This window comes from Brassica rapa, chromosome A02, assembly GCF_000309985.2.
Source record: "Brassica rapa cultivar Chiifu-401-42 chromosome A02, CAAS_Brap_v3.01, whole genome shotgun sequence".
Lineage (NCBI taxonomy): Eukaryota > Viridiplantae > Streptophyta > Magnoliopsida > Brassicales > Brassicaceae > Brassica > Brassica rapa.
Window position 1 is genome coordinate 21507315 of NC_024796.2, and position 8093 is coordinate 21515407.

Here is an 8093-nt window from a genome sequence, read left to right on the forward strand (position 1 = left end):
ATTGCTCATATGTTGGCCGGTGCCTGTACTGCGACATCTTATTGTCTGTAAATGATATGTTCGGTTGAGTAAGGGAAATGTATTGCATAGTCCCTATTGTTGCGCAATACTATGTTGGATCTTCAAGTGGTTTCCCGGAGCCTGATTGTAAGGGCACATGGGCGTTAAAACTGAGTTTCAATCCACCATCTGTTATTTGTAATAGATCTGCAATGTATTAATGTTGTGTTAATAACAGTCCATGAGATGTATGATGTGCTTCTATGCCTAAAAATAAGAGATAGAGCCAAGATCTTTGAGAGAGAAACAAGAGGACAAAGCCTGGATATACTGATTAAGTTAGCTGGTTCTTACTGGTGAGTATGGTTTCATCCACGTAGAGCATGTATAGTAGAGTGCCAATTTTGTTGTAGATGAAGAGATGTACATCTGCCGACGAGTTTGCGTATCCAAAGTCAAACAAGAAGCGTTTGAAGAATTTTTTACCACGATCGTGGGGCTTGTTATTTCATATATCGCCATATTTAGTTTCATACAGCCTCCAGATTTTCTTTGTCAGTGAACCCGGGTAGTTGCATCATGTAGACATCATCTTCGAGTTTTTCTTGTAAGAAAGTGTGAATGACATCAAATGGTCTGATAGGCCATTTGTGGGAGGTTGAGACACTAAGAACCAGTATGATTGTTGCCGGCATAACCGTAGGACTGAAGGTGCCTTTGAATTAGGAACATTTGATCCAAGAATACTTTGAGAAAAAGGGTTCAGGGTTTAGGTTATGTGGTTTCACTCGACTTCATGTAATTTCATTTAGGGGTTGGAACCCTAACCATTTTGGGATTTGGTATTAGGAACTAAATAATCGTAGACCAGATTAGAATTAGAAAAACGCAGTTTAAAACCAAACAATTAAAATGGTTTATGGAAAATGACACAATATTAAACAAGAAATAATAGTAGACCGGATTAGATTTAGGAAAAAGCGGTTTAACAATTAAAATGGTTTAAGGAAAGCGATGCAGTATTAAACAGGAATGGCTCGAAAAGTGCTAAAACGACGCAGTATAAAACAGTGAAATAAGCATAGACCGGATTTGAATTAGGAAAATTAGGTTTAATGCCAAGACATGAAAATGGTTTAAGTGAAAAAGATGCAGTATCAGAATAGCGCGAAAAGTCTTAATTACGCTTAATGAAAGTGATGTCAAGACTAAAAACTAAGGGCAATTAGAGTAAAAAAAAAACTCAAATGTAAAATCTTTTAATAGTATAGATAAGAACTTGAAAAGTGTCATCTCATATGCCGTAAATTTCTCTATATAGGGTAGATGAATTTAAAGGTTAACTAGATCTCGAAAGGCGCAACCTCGCGGGTTTTTGTTTTCATTTATTTTTATATAAACATTTTGTTTTCAATTTTAAATTGGTATATGTTATAATATATATGTGTCTATCAATTATTAAAACGTAATAAATTTACGGTATATTTTTCATTGAATAGATTGTTTCAAACTTTCACATGTATTTGTATCTTCTTCCATATATATATTTTTTGGATTATTATTTCATTATTAAAATCGTAACTATATATATAAAGATTAGTAAAATATTGTTTTATTGTCATATTCAAAGATATTGTAACATTTCACAAATTTAGAAAAATTTTAAAAAATTAAAATTTTCGCTTCATAGATTTATATTATCGAGTAAATAATTAAACATTTAGTTTTTGTTTAATTTTTAAAATAAACTATATAGTTTTAAATTTGTTTTCATTGGTTTAAGGTAGTAAATATTAATCATTGTTAGATAATATGATTTTTTTATTTAAAATTTTTGTTTCCATTTATTTTTATATAAAAATTTTGTTTTTAATTTTAAATTGGTATATATTATAATATATATGTGTCTATCAATTTTTAAAGAGAAAAAGACTAGAATAGCACTAAACCAAGTTTTTGTTTACAAAGTAGCACTCAAGGTTCAAAGTCACAAAAATAGGTTTCATTAAAGAGGTAATGTACACTTATACCCCTAGGGTTAATTAATCCAAACCTTAGGGTTTAGAGTTAAGGGGTGGGGTTTTGGAATTAGGGTTTAAAATTTTATAAATAATAAATAAAAAATAAAAAAATAAAAATTTTAAAAACAGTTTCAAAAAATATTTTTAAATTATAAAAATAAAATCTGAAAAAAAAAATAAAAAAAATTTGAATTTTTTAAAAAAAAAAAATTATAAAAATTTCGAATCTGAAAACATATAATCAGAAACTATGAAAAAAAAAATTTATTTTTTTATTTTTATTTTTTTTATTTTTTTATTTTTATTTATTTTAGTTTGTTTATTTAATTTTAAACCAAGGGTATTATCAGTTAGATATTTTACTCTTTAATAAATGTCATTTTTGTGACTTTCTCATTCTAGTGCTATTTTTGAGACATAAACTTCAAAAGGTGCTATTATTGACAATTGCCCATTTTTAAAACATAATAAGTTTACTGTATATTTTTTCATTGAATAGATTGTCTTAAATTTTCACATGTATTTGTATCTTCTTTTATATATATATTTTGGATTATTATTTCATTATAAAAATCGTAACTATATATATAAAGATTAGTAAAATATTGTTTTATTGTCATATTCAAAGATATTGTAACATTTCACAAATTTATAAAGTTTTTTAAAAAATTAAACTTTTTCGCTTCATAGATTTACATTATCGAGTAAATAATTAAATATTTAGTTTTTTTTTTAATTTTTAAAATAAACTATATAGTTTAAAATTTGTTTTCATTTGTTTAAGGTAGTAAAGATGAATCATTGTCAGATAATATGATTTTTGTTATTGAAAAAAATCTTTATAATTTTAAAAATTAACATATGAAGGTATAGTATTACAACATTAAATTATATTTATTTAATTTATACTATTTATAAATTTAATGGATCATCTATTATTTAATTTCAATTATTGATAGTCCAATAAAAATATCTGGTATGTCCAAAATTGAAATGATAAGATTGGAGATTAATTATAACATGACTTTCTAGGAATATGTTGATTAGATCCATTTTTTAAAAAATCACACATGAATCAATGTTGTAACTTCTATTATAATATATAAGATTGTTGAAGATCTTATAGTAATAACTTTAGTCAAATTTCACAATACAGTAGTCAAGGTTCATAGTACCTTAGTCAAAGATTTCTTTTCTTTTTTGATCAAAAGTCAAAGATTTCTAACTAAATAAAAGGATCGTTTTGCATTTAGTCAAAAAAAATATTTTGTTGCTTTTCTTTGTGTTAACGGTTTGCAAGTAGTCAAAGTTCTAATTTGGGCAATAAATTATTTTGACCAGATTCACTAGAAAGTTTAATATATTCAATTTACCAAATGTCTATAAAATGAAATATTCAAATATACAAACAAATCATTTTTGACCCAATATTATTTTAGTGAATATGGAAGATCAAATAATGGAAAAGGTAAATAAAAGGAGTAAAGTTGACTTTTCCCAAGACTAAAAGCAATATAAATAGATCCTTTTCAGATCAAAAGAATCAAGAACAATTGTTCGCTGTATAAAAAATATTACTATGGCTATCACAAAAACTTGGGTGACTTTTTGTCTCGCAATAATTTTAGTGTCTTCGTTGTCAAATCACAACGTTTTGACTTCAGGTATGTGTAATTTTTTTTTGTTTTAACTTATTTTTTTTCAGTTAGCTATGATTTAGTGGCAATAACTTTATGAAAATCTAGAACAGACAAAGATCATGTACCATGTTTTTTTTTGTAGACCAGATCATATACTATGTTTTTTCTTGAAGCCTATCGTATACTGTTCTAATGTGGGTTTGTAGGTGCAGAAATGGAGAAGGTCCAACATAAGTATACGTTTTGCGCTAAAAGTCTGTGTACAGACTCGTACTCACCACGTATGTGCTTCGTTGACTGTGTTTCTAAAGGGTTTCTAACCGGAGATTGTATTACTCCTCCCAATTCTCCGTTACGATGTTGTTGTGCCAATGAATGATTTGAGCGTTGTATTACAATTTCCTGAGTATAAGTTCAATTCCTAATGAACCCAACGAAATAAAGCTATTTCATTATAATGAATGTGTTTAACCAATCAATGTCAACGAAATAAAACTATTGATTATATGATAAAGATTGTCGTTCACAAAAAAAAGTGCAGATTGTCAAGAAGAACAAATGATATCAAATAAAAGTGCAATTGTTTTCTTTTAATTATGTATATTGAATTAAATTAATATGAAAGTAATATTAAATTAAAGGGCTATGATCCCCCTATATATTAAAAAAGAAGTCACTTTAGTGATTTTTCGTGACGTGTCGCTCATAGGTGAAGTTTCAATTTAATTGTTATAATTTGATTGGTTGATTGTTCTTAATTTTTATTTATTTAATTTAGATCTAAAAATTTAAGGTAAGTCTAAAATCATTTAACACCACTTGCCATATAATCTAAAAAATATTACAAATAACAATTTACGGAAACTAATTCTCGAAATTATAGAAAGATTAATAATGTTTTATTTATCACTTTCAATATTTATAAACTATAAAATATAATGAACGAAATTTTATATAAGATAATTATAATAGTTTTATACTATACTTGATGAATTGTATTCGAATATAATTAAATAATAACTATTTTGAATATAACAAAATCCAAACATGTTTATTAATATTATTTTTAAATTATTTATCGTTGTTTAAAGAATAAATTTATCAGAATTTCAAAATAACTATTTTAAGTTACCTTATTTATTTTGCAAAGTAACTTATGAATAATTTTTTTTTCTTGCGCAAGTTGCAAAGTAACTTATGAATAGTTTAAATGTAAGTTACCTTATTTATTTTAAACATTTCTTGCCCAAATTATTATCACATTTATTAAAATTTTAAATGCCAATTTACCTTAATGTTTCTAAATTCTTAATTCGTTTGTAATGACTTACCTTATTACAATATAAAATTCCCGGTGAAATAGTTAATAGGGGGATAACTTTCTTTAATCTATTTCAATATTTATTGTGAAAAACAAATATAGAAACGTCATTTATTTTTGAAAGGTCGACAATATAAAATTGCCTTATTGAGAATAACCATTTCTTGCGCAAGTTAGTATCACATTAATTCGACTTTTAAATATTTCTAAATTGTTAATTCATTTTTAATAACTTACCTTGTTTTAAATATGCATTACTTGCACAAGTTCTTATATATATTAAATACAAACCAGCTTATGACAATGTAGTGTTAATATCTTTCTTTAATCTATTTCAATATTTATTGCGGAAAATAAATATTTAAATGTCATTTGTAATGAAAAGTCTACTATATATAAAGATACTCCCAAGGTCTTACATATAATACAATACAGTGTTGTGAAGATATCAATTTTTTTAAAATAGTATGGCAATAGTTCAAGCTCCCAAAAATCGAGTGTCTTTTATGAGGCAATTAAAACCATGTAAAGATACATGACATATTGAGATTAGGATTCTTGACTTGTGGAGAAATTACAACAAAGATTCCGGAAACACCATCGAAATGGTTTTCGTTGATAAAGAAATAAGTAGATTACTACTTTTTTTACAACTCATAATCGTCTTTAGTCATTTCTTCTCAATCCAACTCATATAACTTTATCTCATCTTCGTGTAGAGGAAAAGAATTCATGCTTCAGTTGGTGAACAGCTCATCAAACAATTTGAAGGGAAACTAACCCAGGACGATGCGAAGGTCGTCCAGTTATTCAAATTGTACGATGCTATTGGTGATTATCGGACAACTGCGCATCCGTACAAAAGTGGCTTCTTTCAAACAAATTTTGTTGGAACAGCTGATGAATTTCCAAGTGAAGTTTCGGAGAAGTATTTTGCGGATGTGCGGTATGTCAATTTAATATTTCGACTATTTCAATTTAATATTTCGATTATTTTGCGGATGCGCGGTATACCTTCACAGCTTACGAATCAAGTATTTCGACTATTTCGATGACGGTATGTCAATTTAATATTATTTTCTGTTCAATAAAATTTAGGAACTTATAGATCTATCAAATAATGTTAACCCGGCCAATTGCTTACAAAATTTAAGAAATTTTTGCAGGTTTCTAATGGATTTTGTTTTCTTTATCGAGAATTGTACTTCATAATTTATATTATTTATGGATAATATTTTCAATTTTATTATATTTTCTTTTAATATGTCTACATAAATTTTTTGATATTATTTATGTAAAAATAATTTTATTCACCTAAATGAAGAATTACAACACATATACAATACAATTCTAATTAATGTTAATATAAAATCTGTTACTTCTAAAACTATGCATTATTTATTCCATATTTTGAATGAGAAGTCACTTTAGTGATTTCTGGTGACGTATCGCTCATAGGTGAAGTTTCAAGAAATTGTTATAATTTGATTGGTCGATTTTTCTTAATTTTTTTAATTTAATTTAGATCTACAAATTTAAGGTAAGTCTAAAATCATTTAACATCACGTGCCATATAATCTAAAGAATATTACAAATAATAATTTATGGAAACTAATTCTCTAAATTATAGAAAGATTAATAATATTTTATTTATTACTTTCAGTATTTATAAACTATAAAATATAATGAACGAAATTTTATATAAGATAATTATAATAGTTTTATACTCTACTTGATGAATTGTATTCGAATATAGTTATATAATAACTATTTTAAATATAACAAAATCCAAACATTTTTATTAATATTATTTATAAATTATTTATCGTTGTTTAAAGAATAAATTTATCAGAATTTTAAAATAATTTATAAAATGTTATAAATTATTTATAAAAATATAAACCTACTACATATTGATTGAGAAGTCATATAAGTGATTTTTTTTATTACGTGTCGATCATAAATGAACTTTTCAAATTATTATAATTTGATTGGCCGATGATTTGAAGATTTTATTTATTATAATTATATCTAAAAAGAAAGGATAATTCAGTTACCACTTTCCAAATAATCTACATAATTTTAGAAATAATTATTTATGGTAACTAATTGTTGAAACTATGAAAGAGTAATAATGTGATCATATTTTTGTATATTTATAAATTACATAAAATAAGAAACAAAAATGTTTATTTGAATTGATATAATGATTTTATATACGTATAGAAAGCCTTATATTTGTATATAAAGTATCATAATAACTATTAATATCTAATAAATTCCATGCATGCTTTATAAATCATTTATTAAATAATAAATAAATTTATAAAATTATTTATATTGGCTTATCATATGTTTTCAATTATAATAAGAGGTTCTATATGTTCTTTGGGATTGTGAGCTATATTATCTTTTTTTTTTCTTCAGTTTTTTTCCTATTGCACATGTCGTTTTCTGATTTGACATGTGCAAGTTGCAAAGTAACTTATGAATAGTTTAAATGTAAGTTACTTTATTTATTTTAAACATTTTATGTCGAAGTTATTATCACATTTATTGAAATTTTAAATGCCAATTTACCTTAATGTTTCTAAATTCTTAATTCGTTTGTAATGACTTACCTTATTACAATATAAAATCCCTCTTGAAATTTTCTTCTTAAACACACAAATTATTTTGGGACGTTGCAATTATACATATATACAATAACTGCCTCTTGATACTGAATTTACTTTGTTCCCTCTCGTCCATGTCAAATATTGAGTACCAGCTTTTTTTCATGACTGATGCTTTCTCGCAAAGACAGTGGTATTAAGATGTAACATCCGTTACTTCTAAAACTATACACTATTTATTCTATATTTTGAATTTTGTTATGTTCGCACAGGGTGCGGGCCGGTCACCTAGTTTATACTATTAAAACATGATACACTTCGGGTTTTTTTCAATAATTGTCCCTATCTTTCAATAAAAATCGTGTTGCTTATTAATAATATTTTGGACATGGTTATGTAATTCCTTAATTCTATTCTTTGAATATAAATAATTTTGACCTAACAATTAATTTAGGAAATATTCCAAAGAATCTATACAATTATTTTCTAAGTGAAT